Genomic DNA, 22,891 nt, shown 5'->3' with positions numbered 1-22,891 from the left:
GATCTTACAAGATCTTTTGAAAGCAAAATCTTGTCACTACACTACCGACAACTCTCTAATTCCAGACTGGCTAGAGACAAACTGAAATCAAAAGACATCCATTGGACCGTCGATTTCTTGAGTATGAAAGGGAAAGTGTTAGTCACTTAGTCGTGTCCAACTCTTTTGCAACCCTATAGACTGTAGCCTGCCAGGCTCCTCTGTCCATGGGATTTCCCAGGCAAGAATGCTGGAGTGGTTTGCCATTCCCTTCTCCAGGGGATCTTCCCAAGTCAGTGACTGAACCCACATCTCCTGCATCACAGGCAGATAGATTCTTTACCACTGCACTACCAGGGAAGCCCATGGAATTTGCTCTTTACTGTATGTCAATTATACTTCAGTTTTAAAAGGATGTGCCCTTTTTTCAACAGATAATGAGAATAACGGAAGTTGGTGGTCAGTCAGAAGTATCTGCTCCAGCTAGTTTCTTTTGCTATGTTACTATGAAATCTGGGATATTCTGGACCAGAGGAAGGGAGACTATGGTAGGAAGATTTCTGTTGAGAAATAAGACTCCAAGAAGGATCTAGCCCTTGGCCTTGCCTCGAACTCACATGCGTCTCAAGCACCAACCGAGCTTCCACCTCTGGTCTTGTTCTTTGCAGTGAATACATCCCACTCTGCATGATGCCAGGAAAATCTCCCACCCATAGCATGAAGTCCACAACACCCACTGCCAGTGACTTGGCCCACTTGCCTCAGCTTTGCCTGCCAGACCACACCTTTCACTGCAGCCTGCTGGCCCCAGGCTCCACTCCAATTCAGCCCACCAGACAAGCTTCTAGTAGGGTTGATGCTGACCTAGCCAACCGGATGATTTTTCTTCCCTTAACATTTTCAACAAGGTGAAAAAAGTGACTATCTCTGCATCCCATTGAAGCCTAGCTAAAACCTTCCCTCAGCATTCCAGTTAGCATCAACAGGACTTGTTCGCAGAGCACTCTTCAAACGTGTGTGTGTGTGTGAGCACTCAGTCAGACATCGTCAAGTCCAAGTCCTTTGGAAGCCGCCCCATGCTCCTTCTCAACAGCCTGGCACATTCTTTTTGGTGACACTTTGGATTCTTCCTAGGTGAAAGCTGAGAGATATAAAGGCATCGTAAAAGAATTCTGAAGGGTTTGGGCAGGATTATTCTAAGGAATTTATCCACCCACTTCAAGCAATTTCTTCTGTTGATCTTTAGGATTACTAGGGAAGCAGCCAGGGCTTTTGTTGATGGATCCCAGAATCTCATCCTTGTGGGAGCATAGAGTGTGGTATCGCCAGTGCAAAGGTTTTTTCTTTTTCTCTTTTTTTCTCTGACTGGCTCAAAGTGAGATACCAGAGCTAAGTAAGAAATAAGCCCATGTAAGAATGAGAAGATTTAAGGATTATAATTGATTCTCCTAAACTTAGTTTGGAAGAGCAGGGTGGGGGTAATGGGGAGCAATTTTCATCTTTCTCCATCACATACTCAGGCCTCATATGAGAAACAGAGCGTACCAACCACCTTCCATTTAAAGGTGAGGTTTTTCTTCGAGGGGTGTGTGTGTGTATGTGTAAAAGATGCTAGCATTAGCAGGACTTTGTCAACGGAACTGGTGCTAACTGGAGTTAACAGCTGCTGATAAATCAGGGAAATACAGGAGAGACGAGATAAAGCATAGGAAACACTGGAGTGGGCTTCATTGAATTACACCAGGACAATGAGACCAGGGCGGTCTGTGGACCAAAGGCCTTCCCTCTTGGGTTCTTTGGGCAGAATTAGCAAAAAAGCAAGTTGCAGAAGAGCCCTTTCTCCAGCCAGAATTCTTAGTAGGCAGTCATGTGGGGGTAATCGCCTCTTTGTCTGGCTCCAATTCCCTCTCGCCCTCATACCCTCTGATTTCTGCCTGAATGGAAAGAACTCACAGCAGTTGAGTCTGGGGGCAGCGTGGGGGGGCGGGGAGGAGAGGAGCTCCCTCATCCGGACAAAGGCCTTGGAGGGCTCCTCTCCCCACGTGGAGACAGGCAGGAAGGAGGCTGGTAGTGACACTGGTGGAGGTGATTTCTCCTTCACTATCTGCCCTCACCTTTACGACGTGCCGTGAGATGGGAATCATTGACCCCATCTTCACAGAACAAATAAGGTTAAATAAGTTGCCAAAACTTCCCAGCTACCATGTGGTGGGCTGGAGAATTTTTCCTACATCAGCCCAAGGGCAGGAGATGACTCAACCGTGGGGGTAAGGGACTGGGGATCTGAACAAGGCTTGACGTCCTGAAACATGAGAGTCAGGGTGTGTGTGTGTGCGTGTGTGTGTGCGCGCGCGCAGGCGTGCACACTTGGTTGCTCAGTCATGTCCGACTCTTTATGGCCCCACGGACTGCACCCCCCCAGGCTCCTCTGTCCATGGGATTCTCCAGGCAAGAATACTAGAGCGGGTTGCCATTTCCTTCTCCAGGGGATCTTTCTGACCCAGGGATCAAATCTGAGTCTCCTCCTTGGCAGGCAGGTTCTTTACCACTAGGGCCAGGTGCTCAGTGATAAATGATACCCTGGTCTCACAGACAGAGGTAGAGACAGAGAGAGAGACTGATCTGGCCTGCCCCACACCACCAAACTATTTTATTTTACTACTTTCATTTTCAGATGATTTATGTATATGTGTATATATATATATATATAAAACAGGGAAAGGCAGACTTCTTTTGCTACAGACTCTTTCCTTTTTGGTTGCTGTCTTTTTCTACTTTATTATAGACTGAGATTTTGAGATGTTGAATTCCAATCTAGAAGCTAATGAGGTAAGCAAAACTCAGTGGCAAACCAAGGAAATTAATTTAATACCCTCTCTTGAGGCCCTGGCAAGTATTCCCACATCCTTTGGAGTAAGAGTCTGGCCACTGGCAGAGCCAAAAGCTTCTTGACTGTGGTCACAGAAAGCAGACCCTATTGTTACAAGTTCAGGCTGGCATGCAGTTAGGCTGCATCCCTCGCAGGGATATGTGGTTGTCTGTGGTCCAGCATCCATCCTGCTTTGGTCAGAGGGTTGTTCTTGCTGTTTAGTCAGTCAGTCGGGTCCAACTCTTTGTGACCCCATGGACTGCAACACGCCAGCCTTTCCTGTCCTTCACTATCTCCCAGAGTGTGCTCAAACTCAGGTGCATTGAGTCGGTGACGCCATCCAACCATCTCATCCTCTATCGTCCCCTTCTCCTCCTGCCTTCAGTCTTTCCCAGCATCTGAGTCTTTTCCAGTGAGTCGGCTCTTCACATCAGGTGGGCAAAGTATTGGAGCTTCAGCTCCAGCATCAGTCCTTCCAGTGAATATTCAGGGTTGATTTCCTTTAGGAACTCTTAAGAGTCTTCTCTAGTACCACAGTTCAGATGGTCAGTGGATAATGAGCAGAATTGGTCCACACCAATCCCAGGTCTGGATCACAAATCACTTGTGACCTTCCACGCGCTCTTCTCTTCTAGCCACAGGAAAGAGTGGACCCCAGGAACTGTATCAAGAGCTGCATGCTGACCCTGGCGAAGCCACAGATAAGGAGGTGAGCTGCTTGGCTGGGAGAGTCAACCTTGGACTGTCCGGAAATCAGGACAAAAACTTGTGGCATGTAAGGCAGCTACTATGGGGTGAATTTTCTGCCATAGCAGCAGACACTTCCTTAACAAACACATCCCAAAGTCAGCTTCTGCTTGCCCTCCTGGCATCAGGATGGGAACTGAAAAGCTCGGGACCTGGGAGAATAAAACCCACTCTTCCAGAAAACAAAAAGACCTACGGACTTCTAAGCCTCAGGACTTTCTTCTCTTGTGCTTTATGTCCCAACTACAGGGAGTGTGGAAAGAATTTCTAAAACATTTTCTTTATCTGGTTTAGAAAGTGAAGTCTCTCAGTCGTGTCCGACACTTTGCAACCCCAAGGACAGTAGCCTGCACCAGGCTCCTCCGTCCATGGGATTTTCTAGGCAAGAGTACTGGAGTGGGTTGCCATTTCCTTCTCCAGGGAATCTTCCCAAACCAGGGATCGAACCCAGGTCTCCTGCATTGTAGACAGACGCTTTACCGTCTGAGCCACCAGGGAAGTCCTAGCAGCATCCAATTGTGGCACCCAGAATATTTATACCTCACTGGAGGGTAAAGTCATAAATTAAAACAACCTTTTTTAGGTGATGGTGGGAGAAGGCCAAAGGAAATTAGCTTAAAGAGTGAATGATAGGGTTTTTCGGTAGTTTTATTGCCGTAAATAAAAAGTAGAATGAACACCAGCTGCCTCCAGAAATCCTCAAAACCCTGCTTTTGTGAATCCAGACGATTTTTGTGGACCTGGCACCCATCGTTTAGGTGCAATGTGCCAGTCTAAAGTGCTTGAGGGTCTTTAAAACATTTTTTCCCTTAAACACTTTAGATCCACCCTTCCTGCAAGTGTGTTTAGTCTGGTAACGCGCACTATCTCCAATTATCTGAGCATGGTGCTTGCTAAGTCACTTCAGTTGTATCTGACTCTCTGCGACCCCATGGACTGAGCCTCCTGAGCTTCTCTATCCATGGGATTCTCCAGGCAAGAATACTGGAGTGGGTTGCCATTTCCTTCTCCAGGGGATCTTCCTGACCCACGGATGGAACCCATGTCTTCTGCGCTCCTGCATTGCAGGTGGATGCCTTACTGCTGAGCCACCAGGGAAGCCTAATTATCTGAGCAATAAGTAGATTTTGTTTCCGCATCTGTCAAGTGCTACAGATTCCAAATGGGTGGCTCTACGGTTAGTGAGGTTGGCTGAGCTGGTCTCCTTCATTTCCATGATGGCAGGAAAGTATATGATTGGATGGAAGGCTCAGTGTCATTAGATGATGAAAGAGTTGGTGTAAAAGAGAAGTCTTCTCAAAGGAAACAAGGAATCTTCACATAGGAGCAAGCAAGGGGGCAATAGGGCTTCCCTGGGTCGGGAAGATCCCCTGGAGAAGGGAATGGCAACGCACTCCAGTATTCTTGCCTGGAGAATCCCGTGGACAGAGGAGCCTGCCAGGCTACAGTTCCATGGGGTCACAAAGAGTTGGACATGACTAAGTGACTAGCACACATACACACAATAAGGCAATGACTTTAGATGAATGGGATTTATATCAAGACCTTGGGGTCTTGGTACCCAGGGCTCTCTGAAGTCCTAGTTTCAGCCTAGGTAACCAGGAATTATCACTGGGGCATCGTTTACCTGGTCAGGGTGCAGAGAAGTTCAGGGCTCTCTCAGGGCTGATTTACACATCTGACCACATAGGAGAGAGCTGTGAGATAAACCAAACAACCCCTCTGTACCCAGACCTGCTAAGGGTAAAAACACATGGAGAAGATGCCCCAGGTGGCTCACTGAATCTTTAGAGCTAAAAGCCAGCACCAGTGGATTACGCTCTGTTCCCAGTGTCTTTAAGACGCTGCAAAGAGTGTGTGGCTGGCCCTTTAAAAAAAGCACCAAGCCAGAGAAACCTCAGCCAGCAGAATTAGTCAGTTTGTTTTAGCAACAGCTTCCCGTGCCCTGGTCTCCCATTACTTCATCTGCATTCCCCAAATGCTGGGCCCATGGCCTGTGGCAGTCCCTCTCATGGTTTTCATAATCTCCCAGGGAACTCCCAGTACCTGGACGAACCCCGTGACCCCAGGACACCACCTCCTAGGTCACAGGTGGAACCTGATGCCCTTGTCCAGCATCTCTGGTTGTAACTCTACCTGCCCCCGATTGCAGACCTGCGTCAGAGGCTGCCACAGGCAGGCGGGAGGTGACCCTGCCTGGTCTTGCCCAGGTCAGCCTCTGCCACGCAATTCCAAGCAGCAGAGAAAAGTCCTGAATCCAGGGGTTGCTTAGTGAGGCTTCACTAAGAGGGTCGCCCCCTCAAGGTGGCCAGGGTCTTTGCCCAGTGGCTCAGAGACCCAGCTGGTCAGTCAGCGAGTTGGCAACATGCCCTTCCTCACGCTCTCTCCCTAGGAGCGGGCATCAGAGAAATCCCCACGGAAGCGAGGGGCAGAGGATGATTCCCAGGAGCTTAAAACAGAGTTTACTGGCTGGGAAGTGACATGGAGTCCAAGGAGGGAGCAGGCTTCAGGCAGGGCTGGATCCAGACCCAGTGCAGATGCTCCTGTCAGGGATCTGGCCCTTCATCTCAAAAGGAGTGAGTCCACCCAACAGGCAGGCCTCTGCCAGAGGCAGGGATGTTCACTCCAGCAGTTTAGCAACTCCAGGGGATGGGCCTGCCTGCCCTAACAACTCCAGGAGGAAAAGGCCAGAGGGTGGTCTGACTGGCCAGGCTGGACCTGAATAAGTACCAAAGCCAAGGGAAGAGATCCCTGTGGTAAGCTAGGCCTGGGCCCATCCCTTCTCCAAGAGGCTAAGGTTGGGTCTGGAGCTACAGCTGAAGACTATTGATGGGTTTTCTTTTTTACAAAATTGAGCTCAACAATGGCCTCCACATTGTTGGGACCAGCTATCATCCTTAGGCCTTATCTTTGCCGTGGTGGACAACGACCCAAGATACCGACCTGCTCAGCCCCTTGTCCCGTCTCCCCCCTTAACTGGGCCTTTCTTTCCCAGTCTCCCACTGTTCTTCCTCGGCTCCCTGACCTGCTCGCACTGGAGGCTGCAAGCTCAGGCCTTGACCACTCTCTTCTCTCTGCCTGCACTGCCACACCCCCGCACGGGTAACCTCATCCTGCCTTGTGACCTTGAATGCCAACTCTGTGCCTCAGGCAACAAGTCTATCCCTGGAGGACTCTCCTCTCATGGGCTGCAGACTCCACTCCTTGTCTGTGGTGATGGACAGTCCTCTGGGGTCTATGCAGCCCCCAGCCCCCCACTTACACTGCCCCTCCAGCCCTCTCGTTGTCATGAGGATGGAGAACTCCAGGTTCGCTGTGGTTCGGGCCAAAAATCCCCCCGCCTCCATCTTTGCTTCCATGCTTTCTCTCACACTCTACATGCAGGCGGTCAGCGAATCGGGCTGTTCTAAGTCTGTCTGGACTCCAGTTCTCACATCCTTCAGCTCGGCCAGTCTGGGTCAAGTCATGTCATGTCTCATGATCACAACACCCCCAACCTGGATGCTGTCTTCTCCTTGGTCCTCTTTGGACCAAGATGAGAAGGCTCTCATCTCAGCTGTCAGAATGAACCTGCAATACAGTCAGATGATGACTTCCTCGGGTCGGCTCCCGAAGGGACTCTCACTCAGAGTAAACCTCGTCCAGTCGTCTGCAAAGCCCCTCAAGGCCCCCACCCTCACCCTTCCCCTCACCATCTCCCTTTTGATAAGCTCTGCCAACGTCCCCCCACCACCGTCTCTATTCACATCAGTTCCTCGACGTTCCTCTCACTCACAGAGCACAATCGTGCCTCAGGGCCTTTACACCTGCTTCTCCCTCAGCCCAGAGGTCCTCTTTCCTTCCTTATGTCCATCGGATTTTGAATGAAATATTCCTCTTTGATGAGGCCTTCTCTGACCATGTCTTTAAAAGAGCAGAACGCTTCCCGATGCTGGTACTTTCTGTCTTCCTGCACTGATGTAGTTTTCTCCATAGGAGTTGTTATATTCTAAGTCACTTGTAGTTGTTGTTCAGTAGCTCAGTCACGTCCTTCACCATCTCCCCGAGCTTGCTCAAACTCATGTCCATTGAGTTAGTGATGCCATCCAGTCATCTCATCCTCTGTCATCCCCTTCTCCTCCTGCCTTCAATCTTTCCCAGCATCAGGGTCTTTTCCAGAGAGTCAGCTCCTCACATCAGGTGGTCAAAGTATTGGAGCTTCAGTTTCAGCATCAGTCTTTTTATTTTTAATACTTTTTAACTTATTGATTGGTGTAAGTTCTCTGCACACTGATTCTGTCCCTGTCTGTTTCCCCAGCCCTGGACTATGCAGGGAGAGATGTTTTTGTCTCTGTGGTCTGTGTGTCTAATGCTGCCCTGCCAGCCCTCAGTGACGTGGGAAATGAATGAAGTGGACTGACTGGCTCAGTCCCCCCATCTGACTCCCCCTGGCTGGGAGGCCCTTTCACCCCGCTCACCTGTCTCAGCCTCTGGGTCTCTCACTGCAGAGACCAGGGGGCCACACAGAGTCATGACCTAGGCTGAGACATGGTGGTAATATCCGACCAGGAAAGGTGAGGCCAGACCCCAGACCAGCAGGGAGAACGTGGGTGCGCTGACTTTCCGGTCGTGGGATGGACCCAGTGGACAGAGGCTGGAGAAGGCCAGGCAGTGGGCAGAGTCTGTGTGTGGCGTCAGTCTTTCGTGGAACTGGCACTAGGCAGATGCCAGGGCCAGGCAGGGGAGTCAGGGGACAGAAATCACTGAGGTCCAAGTATCTGGGAGCCAAAACACAGCCAGTGAACTTAGCCGAAGACAAGCGATCCGGAGTCCTCTCCCAGCCAGGACTGATGGGCGCCCGCTCTCTGAAGACACCTGGCTTCCCCGAGGTCAGCTCTTTCTCTCTCTCACTTGACTGTGCTTGTTCACGAAGGATCCCAGTGGCCTGGTTCTGGCCAGCCCCGGAGGGCAGCTTCCCTGACTGGGCCCACACCCTCAGGAAAACAGCCACACTGTCCCCCAGACCTGGTGGCAGGCAGGCCGGCTGCCAGCAGGGAGGAGGCCCTGTCTTCCCAACCCCACTGCACCTGAAGCAATTTCCCTTAGCATTACAAAATCTAAGGGTGCCTTGTGGAGCTAGGGTCCAGTGTCCAGTCCTCATTTTATCAGCCAGAAACCTGAGCCCGGAGGGTTAGGTTAGTGGCAATGGCCGCACAGTGTAGGTGCTCAGCTGCAGGCTCTCCCAAGACTGTCCTATTGAAAGTTGCCTGCGTTTCCAAGGCCGGGCCTGGCTGCCTTTCCTGTGAATTGTTGTTATTGTTTAGTCACTAAGTCATGTCCGACTCTTTGTGACCCCACCGACTGCAGCCCACCAGGCTCCTCTGTCCATGGGATTCTCCAGGCAAGAATACTGGAGTAGGTTGCCTTGCCCTCCCCCAGGGGATCCTCCTGAACTAGGGATCGAAACTGGGCCCTCGCATTGCAGGCAGATTCTTTACCATCTGAGCTGCCAGGGAAGCCCCAAGAATACTGGAGTGGGTAGCCATTTCCTTTTCCAGGGGACCTTCCTGACCCAGGGATTGACCCACGTCTCCTGTGTTTCCTGCATGGCAAGCAGGTTCTTTACCACAAGAGAAGCCCCACCTATGAATTAGCAGCTCTCTAATATCCTAGGAATTCACCACGTGATGGGTGAAATTATGAAGCTGCCCTGCAGCGGCGCCTGTTCATCCCGCCCCTTCCTGTCCTCTCTTCTCCCCACTCTCTGCTCCCCACTTCAGATGGAATGGGATAGGGGTCACTCCTCTGCCTGATGGAAGTCTCGGCTGCTTGCCCTCTAAGCTCATTATCTGACTGGCTCAGACCTTCCCAGGGGTTGCAGGGAGGCGGAAAGGTAATTAAGTGTTTTGCTTAAATGGCCTCTTCAGTTGACAGAAATGCTGCCCAGGGATGCAGTGGGCTCTGCTTCCTGCTTCCCTCTGTACAATGCCACAGCTGCAGGCCCCGGGCAAGGAGCTGGCCAATCATGGTGCAAGGCCGAAGGGACCAAAGGCTGCTGCGCTCCCCGACTGATCCCCAAAGTGGATCATCCTGAAGCACATCGTGGAGGAGAAGGCAATTGCTCTGAGGACCCTGCATCCACCCCGGCTGGCCCGGTGTCCCCTGCAGGCAGTGTCTTACTGCGTGTCTGCATGCCCTTGGGCGCCATGTGTGATCAGGCCAACGAGAATCAGGGTGTTTCTCCTGCCTCCCAGGCCCCTCTGTGGGACCAGCAAACTGAGTGCCACTCCAACCAGTGGTGATGTTCACTGTCCCTTTGCTGCCCAGGGTATCACCGTGGCTTAGAGGAGGCGTTATTTTGGGAGAAATGATCCTGCCCTATGGAGCCCCTTGGAGGCTGGGGGATGGGATAGGAGATGCAGACAAAGCACAAACAGCATCTCCCGTGGACTCCATGGATACAGACAGAATTCAACACTCTCCTCCAGTGGGCAAATACCTATTTCAAAACAGAGAAGAATTTGGATGCGAAAGGCGGCTGTTACAGAAATATACATAAAGGGACTTCCCTGGTGGTTAAGGTTAAGACTTCTCCTTCCAATGCAGGGGTTGCAGGTTCGAATCCTGTGGCAGATCTAAGATCCTACATGCCTCAAGACCAAAAAACCAAAGCATAAAACAAAAGCAATATTATTAACAAATTCAATAGAAACTCTCTTTTTTTCAGTGGAGGATAATTTGCTTTACAATATTGTGTTGGTTTCTGCCATACATCAACATGAATCAGCCATAGTTATAGATATGTCCCCTCCCTCTTGAACTTCCCTCCCATCTCCTACCCTAAGACACCCCTCTAGGTTGACAATAGAATATTACTCAGCATGATGACTTTAAAATAAAAAAAGAAAGAAAGGATTAAGACTAGGGAAAGAGGAGAGAGTGAATGCAGCAAAAAATAAAATGAAAACAAGAGTGGGAATTTCTGAGGGTGGAAATCACCAATAGGGCTGTGAGAAGCAGCTGGAATCAGACCACAAAGAGTTAAGTCCAGTCTTAACTAACAGCACCTACTTATGCGTCCTGGCACATTCAGCGTTATTGTGCTAAAGATAATAGCAGACTTATTACAACAGAGCGCTCCATATACATTAGTGCCCACACAATGTCACCTGTCTGTGAATTCAGCAGAATTTGCTCACAGAATAATACAGTATTGCCATTGTCACAGCTTAGAATTCATTAATAGAAACAGTGTTTCTGGCACCTCTATGTAACACTCAGTCCCCCAAGAAGGTTCATTATGGAATGTGGCCCTGGATTCAGTAATGGCAGTCATTATGACCATGTGCATTAATATCAAAGGATCTGTAATTATTTTTACATTTTTCCTGGTATCATCAGTGAGCCTCTAAATGATGCACGTCTTCTGGTATAATCATGGGTCCTTCAAGTCTCTAACCATAGCAAAATTTCACTGCAAGCCATTAAAAATTACAGAAGATATGCCTAGTAGAATGTTTATTAGCTACCATTTTGTTTCACATTGAACCTCAAATTGTAGTCAAGGCGATTTTTCCATTGTTTAGTGATATTTAACACAAATCAATCAAGTGCTTTGGATTTCATAATTGGAAAGAATATAATAAAGGCAAAATCTCTCAACTTCTCTGTGTTGGGTTGGGATGGTTTGAGCCAGACACCAAAACTGAAGGTAAGAAGAGAAACTGATACACCCAAGAAAACTCAGTGGGGAAAAAAAAATGACTTTGCCAGATTTGTGCTCATTGTTATAGAAATTCCTATTCTTATCCATACCCAGCTCTCCCCTTCACTTACAGATGGGTCGTGTCCCAAGTTTTAGCCTAGACTTGACAGTGGAAGTGATGGCAGTTTCTAGGCTGAGTTACAAAAGATTCTGTGACACCTTATACCCTTCCTCTTCTTTCTGCAGTGTTCTTGGGAAAATTAAGCAAGGTGTATATTTCAGTGTGCTCTTCTGTACGTGCATTATGCTTCCATTAAAAAAAACCATAAAAATAATATACACATAGTGGAACATTGTTCTTGTTGTTCTTTAGTCACCAACTGTCTGACTCTTTGCGACCTCATGAACTGTAGCTCTGCGAGCTCCTCCATTCATGGGATTTCCAGGCAAGAATACCAGAGTAGGTTACCATTTCCTTCTCCAGGGGATCTTCCTGACCCAGGGATCAAACCCACATCTCCCATGTCTCCAGCATTGGCAGCTGTATTCTTTACCATTGAGCCACTTGGGAAGCCCTTACAATGGAATATTACTCGACCATGAAAGAAGAATCAAATAATGCCGTTTGCAGGAACATAGATGGACATAGAGATTATCAAGTAAAGTAAATTAAACAAAGAAAAATATATTAAATCATTTATTTGTGGAATCTAAAACAATGATACAAATGAACCCACTTATAAAACAGAAAGAGACTCACAGACATAGAAAACAAAGTTATGGCTACCAAAGGGGATAGCCAGGGTGGGGAGAAGGGCTAAATTAGAAATTTGGATAGTCTATATAAAACAGATAAACAAGGACCTGCTATGAACCACAAAGATTTATACTCAATATCTTGTAATAACCTATAAAGGAAAATAATCTGAAAAAAATACATATAGAATCACTTTCCTATATACTTACAACATTGCAATTTAATTATACTTCATTTTAAAAATTTTAAATTTAAAAAGTAAAAATAAGAGGTGGTCTTTAATACATTTTGCCCTCTGGCACTTTTCAGTTCTAAAAACTCTGCCATTAGAAGTTTCACTCCCCAAGGTTCTTATTTTTGTTCAAGGGGTAATGAACAGAGTGCCTTCTCCCCAGGTAAAAGGACTTATGGAGGGAAAAGCTCAAAGTTTTGGTCAAAATGTTCAGATGCTCAGGATTCGTTGAGGGGGTACCTCACAAGGAAAACTGGTGAGGAAGCAAGGGAGTGAAGCATGGAAGGGAGAGGGAAGAGCTGAGCGAGGCTGTTGTCATGGGAGGAGCCCAGTACCGCCTGATCCACGGTGTGATAGAGGGAGCCCCAGGGCATGGACAGAACTGCAGAGTCATCCCCCTAACCCTGATGCAAAAGATCCTGCCTTTCATACCCTTTTATCAGTCAGTCATTGCCTACGGGCCCCCCAACCTGGAGGGCTGTCCCAGTTTCCTCAACAAGTCTATTTGAGAAACTCACTTCTGGGAACCGAGGTGTTCAAAATTCTGACATTTTGGCCCAGGAACTTTTAGCTGCACCAGTTCTTCAGATGTGGCACTCAGGATCTTAGTTGTGTCATGTGGGATCTAGTTCCCTGAACAGGGATTGAACCAGGGCACCCTGCATTGGGAGTGAAGAGTCTTAACCATTGGACCACCAGGGAAGGAAAGAAACCTTAAAGACATTATGTTAAGTGAAATAAGGCCATCATAAAAGGACAAAGGCTGTAGAATCCTACTTAATATGAAGTACCTAGGGTAGCCAAATTCATAGAGCATGCTATTCTATGAAGGCTAAGTCCTTTGAATCCTGTCTGACTCCTTGCGACCCAGTGGACTGTAGTCCACCAGACTCCTCTGTCCATGGGATTCTCCAGGCAAGAATACTGGAGTGGTTGCCATTTCCTGCTCCAGGGGATCTTCCCAACCTAGGGATCAAGCCTTCATCTCTTCTATCTCCTGTGTTGGCAAGAGAGTTCTTTACCACTAGCACCACCTTCATAGACAGAAAGGAAAATGGTTGTTACCAGGGGCTAGGGGGAGGAAGAAATGGAATCTAATGTTTAATTGGTATAGAGCTTCTCCACCTGCAATACAGGAGACCCCAGTTCAATTCCTAGGTCAGGAAGATCTGCTGGAGAAAGGATAGGCTACTCACTCTAGTATTCTGGCCTGGAGAATTCCATGGACTGTATAGTCCATGGGGTCTCAAAGAGTCAGACACGACTGAGCGACTTTCACTTTCACTTTCACTTTTTCAGCCTGGGAAAGGTGAAAAATTTCTGGAGATGGATGATCATAGTTGCACAAAAGTGTAAATATACTTAATGCCATGGAACTGCATACTTAAAAATGGTGACAGTGGTAAGGTTTATGTTATGGGTATTTTATTGCAAAATAAAAAATAAAATTAGAAAATATTTTAAAATATTAAGGGCTTTTGTTGTTTTTCAGTCACTGCCATTTGTGTCTGACACTTTGTGATACCATGGACTACAGCACATCAGGCTTCCCTGTCCTTCACTTTCAGTTTGCTCAGATTCATGTCTATCGAGTCAGTGATGCTCTCTAACCATCTCATCCTCTGCTGCTCCCTTCTTTTGCCTTCAGTCTTTCCCAGCATCAGGTTCTTTTCCAGTGAGTCAGCTCTTTGCATCAGGTGGCCAACGTATTGGAGTGTATTACTACTCAAATGCATGATTTTGGTGTCATGGCAGTACAGGTCATACTTTATATAAATGGTGTGGTTTCACTAAGTAGTGTCTGACACATGACCCCATGGACTGTAGCCCACCAGGCTCCTCTGTCCATGGGGTTTTCCAGGCAAGAATACTGGAGTGAGTCGTATTTCCTTCTCCAGGGAATCTTCCCAACCGAGGAATCAGACCCAGGTCTCCTGGACTGCAGGCAGATTCCTTACCAACTGATTTATAGGGGGAAGAAGTACTGAAATTGTCAGTCTCCTATTGAACGCAAGTTGTGTATTCTGGCTGTGATTTCAGTGGAGGTTTCATCTCTCCCCTTCCTAGGCGGAGAGGCCCAGAGTCTAGCTCTGTGTCAGACACATGACAGGAGTTTAGAAATACGCACTGTATGGCTGGCTGGAGGTGTGATGGGATGTATGGGTGGACAGAGAAGTGGATAGATTAAAAAAAGGATGTCCGCGATAAAAAGTTGTTCAAAAGTATGTTATGGAAACTAGAATTCATATCCTACACTTTGGTAGTTATGACACCTTATATTCTCAAATCACTTCATTCCCTTTTCTAAAGAAAGGTATATAAATGATGGAATTCGGGGGAGGGAGTGGGGGGCAAGCCATGCAGCAAGTGGGATCTTAGTTCTGACCAGGAGTTGAACCTGTGCCCCTTTCATTAGAAGTTCAGAGTCTTAACTACTGGACCACCAGGAAAGTCCCCAGTGGTGGATATCTTTAATCAAATTTGAGGGTAATCTTGAATTAGAAAGGCAAAATTCAAAATTGTATGGTGCTATTTATTTCTGAAAGAAGTATTTTATTCCCAAAGATTCAAAAGAAATCACAATCCTCATTTTAACATTTACAAGTTGGCCATTTTTATCAGTCACATTTTACAGGAAAGATCACTGGAGCAAAGAGAGAGAAGGACCTTGTCCAAGGGCACATGATGAGAAGATGACGGAGCAGGAGCTGGGGGACAAGTCAGAGCCCATCCACGGACCGAAAGTTCTACTGGTTCTTTCTCTTCAAGAAAGAAAGATAGGAAGGAAGCGGGGGAGGGGGAGAGGGGGAGGGATGGGAAAGGAAAGAACCTTCTAGCTCAGCTTTTTAAAATTTAAAAGCCAAGTCATAATCAACTCTGTGGTCCAATTTAACGCTACATTCTAATATGAACAATGCAGAGTGGGGCTTCTGTGTGTCCTCCAGTTCGAGTCTCACCAAACGAAGCCTCTTGTTTCCCAGGATGCCGACCCCCCGCAGCTGCCCTGAGAGCCCGGGCCAGAGGTCCCACAACACCCAGCGCCTTGCTCACTCTTCCTGTAACAGAGGTAACTTCCCTTAAAACGCTCCAGACTTCCAGGAGGCTGCATTGTTCTCAAACCCCCATCTTGGAGTTTCAAAAGACCTCATTTCCTCCGGTCATTCTTTCCCCTCCTCAGGCCAGCGGGCGAACAAAGTCAACCCTACCACCCCCCTTTGCTCTGGGTCACCATCTCCTAAGGGACCTTCCAAAGTGCACTTAAAGTGATAAGACATCAATATCCTCTGTGAAGACCCACGACCTCAATGGCGTGGTGTGGAGGGTAGGGATGGTGTGGAGGGTGGGGATGGTAGGGAAGGGGCAGGAGCAGGATGGGAATGAGTGGGAAATCACAGAGGGCGGCGCCTGACCAGGAAAGTCCAAGAAAGTCCATGACACTAAGTCTAAAGAAACCAATCTACTCACAAAAAAATTCATCAGGTGCACCCAAAAGTGTCATTGAATTAAAATTTATTCTAACACATGTTTTTACTATCGTTGCCAAGTTAAACCAGTTTCTATATAAGATGGGGTTTCCCAGGTGATGCTAGAAGTACAGAACCTACCTGCCAATACAGCAGATATAACAGACTCGGGTTTGATCCCTGAGTCAGGAAGATCCCCTGGAGAAGGAAATGGCACCTCTCTCCAGTATTCTTGCCTGGAGAATCCCATGAGCAGAGGAGCCTGGTGGGCTATACAATACATAGGGTCGCAAAGAATTGGACATGACTGAAGTGACTTAGCACACACATAAGATAGTATTTATAAGCAGCAATTTTTTAAAAAAGAAAAGAATTTGAGGGAAAAGGATTTGTGGCCTGCATTTGTGCATGCGTGCACACTAAGTCACTTCAGTTGTGTCCAACTCTGTGTGACCCCACAAACAGTAGCCCACCAGGCTCCTCTGTCCACGGGATTCTCCAGGCCAGGATACTGGAGCGGGTTACCATGCCTGCCCCTGGGGGATCTTCCCAACCCAGGCATCGAACCCAGGTCTCTTGCGTTGCAGGCAGATTCTTTACCGTCTGAGCTACCAAGGAAGCCCCAGTCTGTGTTTACTAGCACTCTCTTCTCCTTGAGAAGTCACTTATCATCAATGCTGGGGTGTCTGTCTGGTCTTTATTCTTTAAACGAGTCTGTGGAAGGCCTCCTGTGCCTTAGAGAACTGGTCCCTGTGTTACTCTGGGCAGACACCTGCATCTCCAAGCTCATGTTAGAGATTACAGTGAGCAGACCTTCCTTATTCTCCTCGCAGAATTCTCGCCACCCCTTGAAGGTGCAGTCCTACTGTCAGTAATGGTAAGACGGGTCAGATCCCTGGGGCCAATCACAGGAGCCCCGGCCACGCACAACTGTTCTTTAGGATCATATTCAAAGTGTTGGCAATTTCTCTCCTGGTGGTGAGCCTGAGAAAACACAAAACTACTCTTGGATGTCTTGCCCTTATTTTATCAGTCTACTTTGTAAAGAATAAAACAAAAAACAGAACTTCAGACTGGAAAATGCAAACAATAGTAGGAAATGACACTCTGATTTTTGAACTCTGAAAAACAGGTCAGTTTTGGTGAAGAAGGAATTTCAGACTCTCCCCTCCCCCATCCACTTCATCATCCTAGTGTGAGGTCAGGATAGGAAACCTGCAGATCTCCTCAAAAGAAAAGACTAAAGACCAAGAATTTCAGGTTTTCTTCTTGATGCAATTTGCATCCTTAAGATTTTAACCTTAAAAATAAATTTCAGGGAATTCAAAAAAAATCAGAAACTAAGTTTTCTAAAATACACATTTTCACAAAAATCTATGTGTATCCCCAAGTTCATTGCAGCATTGTTTATAATAGCCAAGATACAGAGGCAACGTCAGTATTCACCCATGCTGCTGCTGCTGCTAAGTCATTTCAATCGTGTCCAACTCACAGATGAATAGATAAAAGGGATGTGGTATATTTACACAATTGAATATTATTCAGCCATTAAAAAAAAATGAAATCTGGCCATTTTGGACAGCATGGGTGAAACTTGAGGGCATTATGCTAAGTAGAATAAGTCAGACAGAAAAAAAAAAAAAATGCTATCCAGTCTCACTAATTGTCAAACAGACAAACACACAAGTTCATAGATACAGAGAACAGATAGTGGTTGCCAGAGGCAGGTGGTGGGGGCTGGTTGAAATGGGTAAAAGCAGCCAAAAAGTACAAACTTCCAGTTATAAAATAAGTAAGGCATGGAGATACAACATACAGCCTCTGATCATAGTTAATAATGTTGTATTATACACTTGAAAGTTGCTAAGAGAGAAGACTTTAAAAGTTTCCTCACAAGAAAAAAATACCCTATAACTATGTATGGTAACAGATGCTAACTACACTAAACATTATGTTTTACACCTGAAACATATATAATGCTGTGTATCAATTATACTTTAATGAAAAAGGAAAATAAATATCATTTAAATGAAAAAAATACAAAGATACACTTTCAAATAATATGCTCAATACTGATCTTCAGCGTCCAGACTCCTTTTCTGATGAAGTAGCTCTAAATTTAAAGCATTATGTCCAATTATTAGCCTGAAAAAGTAGACTCTATTATCTAAAACATCTGGAAATTCAAGACAACTTGTGTATTTATTGTACATTTATTGGATATATCTTGGGCTTGGGGACCTCCTATGTTTATCTCTCTTTTTCTAAGACCTCTGCTGCTTTTTTGAAACCACTGTATTGAGTTCTTTCAGGAACCACTGAATACAACTTCCCCAGAGAATAATTGCAGGTAAAAAAATTAAGCTGCACTGAAAAAGTTTTACTCAAAGTTATACCTGAATGGGGGATTCCCTGGTGGCTCAGATGGTAAAGAATCTGCTTGCAATGCGGGGGACCTGGGTCTGATCCCTGGGTCTGAAAGATTCCCTGGAGTAGGAAATGGCACCCCACTCCAGTATTCTTGCCTGGAGAATTCCATGGACAGAGGAGCCTGGCGGGCTACAGTCCATGGGGTCACAAAAAGTTGAACACGACTGAGGAACTAACACTTTCACTTTCATATCTGACTGGCAGTAGCCTCGACAAAGAAGCTCCCAAAATGGCAAAAGAGAGAGCAATGGTCATAAAATTGGTAAAACTTAATCAACGACTCCTGGGTGTCCCACATGTGGGAGGGTCATTCCTGGTTCCTCAGCTCTGAGTCAAGAACTGTTGGTTTCTGACCCTTGAGCTGTGGGCCTGGGGTAAACCCTGATGCGACCCTGCCTCTGACCTCTGCCCTTGAACTTGGGGATGAACAAGAGGACCTGGGGGAGCTGACGCAGCAGCGGAACTGGTGAAGACCCCACAGTCAGAACCCTCTCCAGCTGGAGTCCCAGCCCTCAGATTTGCAAGAGCCAATGAAAGGCTGCAGCTTTCAGCACTAAGTTTGGGGAAATTTTGTTCCATAGTATCGGGTTGGCCAAAAAGTTCATCTGGATTTTCCTGTAAGATAGGGAAAACCCAAAGAAACTTTTTGGCCAACCCGATATTTCGAAGCCACAGCTAACGAATATACCCTCTTAGGTTTCCCCATTGGGGTCAGCACTGACTTCTGCGCTGCAACTTTGCTTGAGGACAGAAGAGCCCTTGGAGCCAGAAGGCGTGGGGAAGAAGGAAGTGTAGCTTTTCCCTTATTCTCAGCCTTTCCTGTGGGCCCTTCCCCAAGTCTCACACGCCCAGGCCCGCCAGCGGAGGAAGTGCTGCGGCCTAGGGGAGCAATTCCCTGACTCCTTCATTCAATGTCCTGTTTTGTTTTGTGTGTTTTTTTTTTTACAACCGAAAGGCCTGCGATCTTGGGGGAGGGGGCTGGACCCCTCGAGAGCTAATTGGTCACTGACATCTCCTGTTGATGGTTGTCAGAGCCTTGGCCTGTCTATTGCCAGGCTTGCATCACATGTGTTACTCACAGCGGGTGACAGAAAGCTGGTTCAAAAAGAGACTTTGACACATGGAGGTGGCGGAAGTCAAGATAACCAAACGCTGGAGAAGCGGCAGCCCGTTACAGAATCCTGGCTTCCACTTGGTCTGAGAAAACAGAGCACCAGTAGGTGCTCAAATGATGAAGAACATGAGGCAGGTATGATTCAACACACGACTCAGCCCCGTGATGTCCTTCCCACCCCCGAGGTCATAGTCTCATCTCTCAGGATGGAAGCAGGTCTTACCCACAGCACAGTTTTGTCATCCTCAACGCTGCACACACTCCCTAGGTCCAGACTCTTTCTGGGCCACCTCTTTCCAGCCGGTTGCACACCTGCTGCCCTTACCCTAATCTTAACACACAATGCCTCTGAACATCTGCGAAGATCAGGTATACTTGTCTGAAATTAACCCACTGCACTGCCCCCTGATTTTATCTTGTTTTGTTTCCTTGAATCATTCCACGCAAGTCCAGAAGATCTTCAGTCTTCTTCTCGGTTATAAAATTTTAATTTTGTATCTTTCCCCTCATTTTCTTGTTTCATTTAGAACAGACACCAATTCATGTTTTCCTGCTTCAGCTCCTCCTGAAACCCCGCCTGTCCTACATCAAGAAAAGCCATTCAGCACCTTGTCCCCGTTCTGCATTGAATTATCGATGCCACTCATGCTGCTAGATTTCAAGTTCCTCAAGAGCCTTGAGGAATGCTTCCCAGATGGTGCTAATTGTAAAGAAACTGCCTGTCCATGCAGGAGACACAAGAGACACAAGTTTGATCCCTGGGTCGGGCAGATCCCCTGGAGAAGGAAATGGCAACGCACCCCAGTATTCTTGCCTAGAGAATTCCATGGACAGAGGAGCCTGGTGGGCTACAGTCCACCGGGTCACAAACAGTCAGATATGAATGAAGCAACTTAACAGGAAGCAGGCAATGGCCATGAACTTTGTGATTTGTTTGGTTTATTTCATCTGCTGTGCATTTCTGTGTTCATTTACTACTCCAAACGCAGACTAACGAGGGAGTAACAATGTGAAACCCAAAGGCAGAAGATGATGACTTCTCTTAAAAGGCACAGAGAGAAATGGGGACATTTCTAGAATAACTGGGACACAATTGTTCTAGTGCCTTTTGCTCTGAAAGAACCACAGATGTTGCCCTGTTAGCATTTGGCTTTAGTTGAACCTAGTGCGGAGATGGATGGAGGAGGAGGGGGGATGCAGGAGGTGGGTTGCACCTGGTGAGGAAGAGTTCACCCCTGGGAAGATGGTCGCAGAAGCCACTGCTATGAGCCAAGCAAACACCAATGTTTGTCCCAGTGACTGCTGGGCAGCAGGTCCAGAGAGCCAAAGCAAACGTGCACCTTCTTTCCCTTCCTGTGACCCTCCTGCCCACAACCCACCCATCCCAGTCCTCTGTCCCCCCACCCACCCCCAGAGAGCTGCCATTCCATCCAGCTCTGTTCTGGAAGAACTTTTCTGTCCTTTCTATCTACCCTACTAGCTACAGTTTACTGGGTTGCTCAGAACTTGGCAGACTTGAAGCAAACATATACTGGAGCTTACAGAAATGATCTCACTTAATCCTCAGAGAGGCCCTGCAATGAAGTAGGCATTATTAGCATCTTACTTTTACAGGGAAAGAGACAGAAACCCTAAGGGTTCTTAGCTTGCCCAGAGTTACAAACCCAGCTGAGCTCTGGACCCAGCAGCCTGGCCCCTAACTTGACATCTTTCTACAGCTCATCACCCCGCATTCACGGCAGCCACCCTCGGCCAAGTCTCCAGGCCAGTGCAGCTCAGGGATGTGGAGACTTTCGGGAGAGAAGGAGCCACCCTCCCAGGCAGGGGCTTCCCCAGCACGCTGGAGAAAGTGCAGCCCAGCACACAGTCTGCATTCAGTGATTGTTGGACCAACGAAGGAGCGACTTGTTGGCAGCCACCTTCTCCATCTCTGGGCAGAATCCTCCCCCAGGGTTGCTTTGTCAGGATATTCCGAGACCCTGGAGGAGAGCAGACCTCGGCCCAGCATTTCCAGAGGCTACATCTGTGAGAAGATGAGTGTGAAGTGTGTGAAGATCCCGTCAGGACTTCCCTGGAGGTCCAGTGGCTAAGATCCCTTGCTCCCAGTACAGTGAGCGTGGGTTCGATCCCCAGTCAGGGAACTAGATCCCAAGTGCAGCCACTAAAAATCCCACATGTCACAACAAAGACCTGGCATGGCCAAATAAGTAAAAATATCTTTTTTAAAAAAAATAAAGCGCCCTTATCTGTGCAAAGACTTTGTACCTTCATTTCTCCAAAACCAAACCTGCTATCTCTGGAGCTCCCCATTCCACTGATGGAAAACTTACCCTTGCTAACTGATGATAATTTAGTCAATTTGAGATTTTTTTCAGCCCGTTTTAGGTAAATACTTAGTCAATTCATACTTTGCTTCTCATGCCCTCTCATTTCCTTCTTCCTCATGACAATCTAAGTTTTGGGGAGAAGAACATTTCTTCTCTGAGACCAAAATTTTATTTCTGAATGAAGTGTTTAGAGACCATGGTACTGTTAGTAGCAAGTCCCAATTGGAGGCAGATGCATGAGTCTCATGTGGTTGGCCCGGGGCTGCCCAGGGCAGGGCTCACCTGTCATCAAATGGGCAGTCCATGGGGCCCCCAGAGACCAGGCAGAGTCAGAGATTCACTGAGCTTTCCAGTGGTTTCTCTGATTACTAAGGAGATCTTAGATGCAAATGTATTTTCCAACACAGGGGAGAGGTGTCAGAGGGCCTTCTGTCACAGATCCTAGCATGACTTGTAGGAGGTGGACAGTCAGACTGAGCCACGTGCTAACTGAAATCACCCTGACCTGCCCTGATTTACACCCTATGTTAGTTAAAGGAAAACATAAGTACCAGCATTTCTGTGGCTTAACATAATCAAAATGCATTTCTCACCTAGTAAGAGTCCAACCCAAAGGCTCCCTGTAGGCTGGACTGGTTCATCTCATGATGCTTCTGTCTCCTGACCGACGGGGGAACGACAGCGGTAAAGTCATCATTGATTCTTAAAAACCTCAGCCCAGAAGTGACAAGTTTCACTTCCACTCACGTTCCAGTGGCTGCTCTCCCAGCCCCGCCTCCCCCCCTCCATCCTCTCCCCACCACTGACCCAGTTTCCTGGGGCGGCTGCAGGGGCCTTGCAGGGAGGCAGACACTCACAGGGAGACCACACCCTCACCGGAGCCAGGTGGCGCCTCAAAGTCAGAAAGTCTGGGTTGAGGAGTCAACCGTTGGTGACAGATAAACCTGGGCTGAATCCCACTCCCCTCCCACATACGAGTTAACCTGGAGCCAGTTACTTAGCTTGGGACTCTGGATGCACATCAAACGTTCAGCACTCCCTCTGGGTCGTGTCAAGTGCTGAAGTGAGAGCCATCACGTTGGCTGAGGTCTCCCAGGCAAACTGCAGAGGCCAAAGTGAAGTCCCCAGAGCCGGTGACATTTACTCGGGGCCATTGGAACCCTCTGCATGGCACACTTAGAATCAGGAGCGGGGGCTTCCCTGGTGGTCCAGTGGTTAAGAATCTGCCTGCCAATGCAGGGGACACGGGTTCGATCCCTGGTCTAGGAAGATCCCACATGCCGTGGAG

At 47.6% G+C, this 22,891-nt stretch overlaps 1 long non-coding RNA gene across 1 annotated transcript in view; it reads right to left on the bottom strand.

Annotated features, from left to right (window-relative positions):
• Positions 1-22,268, bottom strand: part of LOC133042614 (uncharacterized) — a 92,753-nt gene extending 70,485 nt beyond the window's left edge. Inside the window, exon 1 of the long non-coding RNA XR_009689538.1 lies at positions 22,197-22,268. This is a non-coding gene — a long non-coding RNA (uncharacterized LOC133042614). The remainder of the gene's footprint in view (positions 1-22,196) is intronic.
• Between the last annotated feature and the right edge of the window lie 623 nt (positions 22,269-22,891).

This window comes from Dama dama, chromosome 21, assembly GCF_033118175.1.
Source record: "Dama dama isolate Ldn47 chromosome 21, ASM3311817v1, whole genome shotgun sequence".
In the NCBI taxonomy this organism is placed as follows: domain Eukaryota; kingdom Metazoa; phylum Chordata; class Mammalia; order Artiodactyla; family Cervidae; genus Dama; species Dama dama.
Note: the sequence above shows the minus strand (reverse complement) of the source record. Positions and strands in the feature narration are given on the sequence as shown.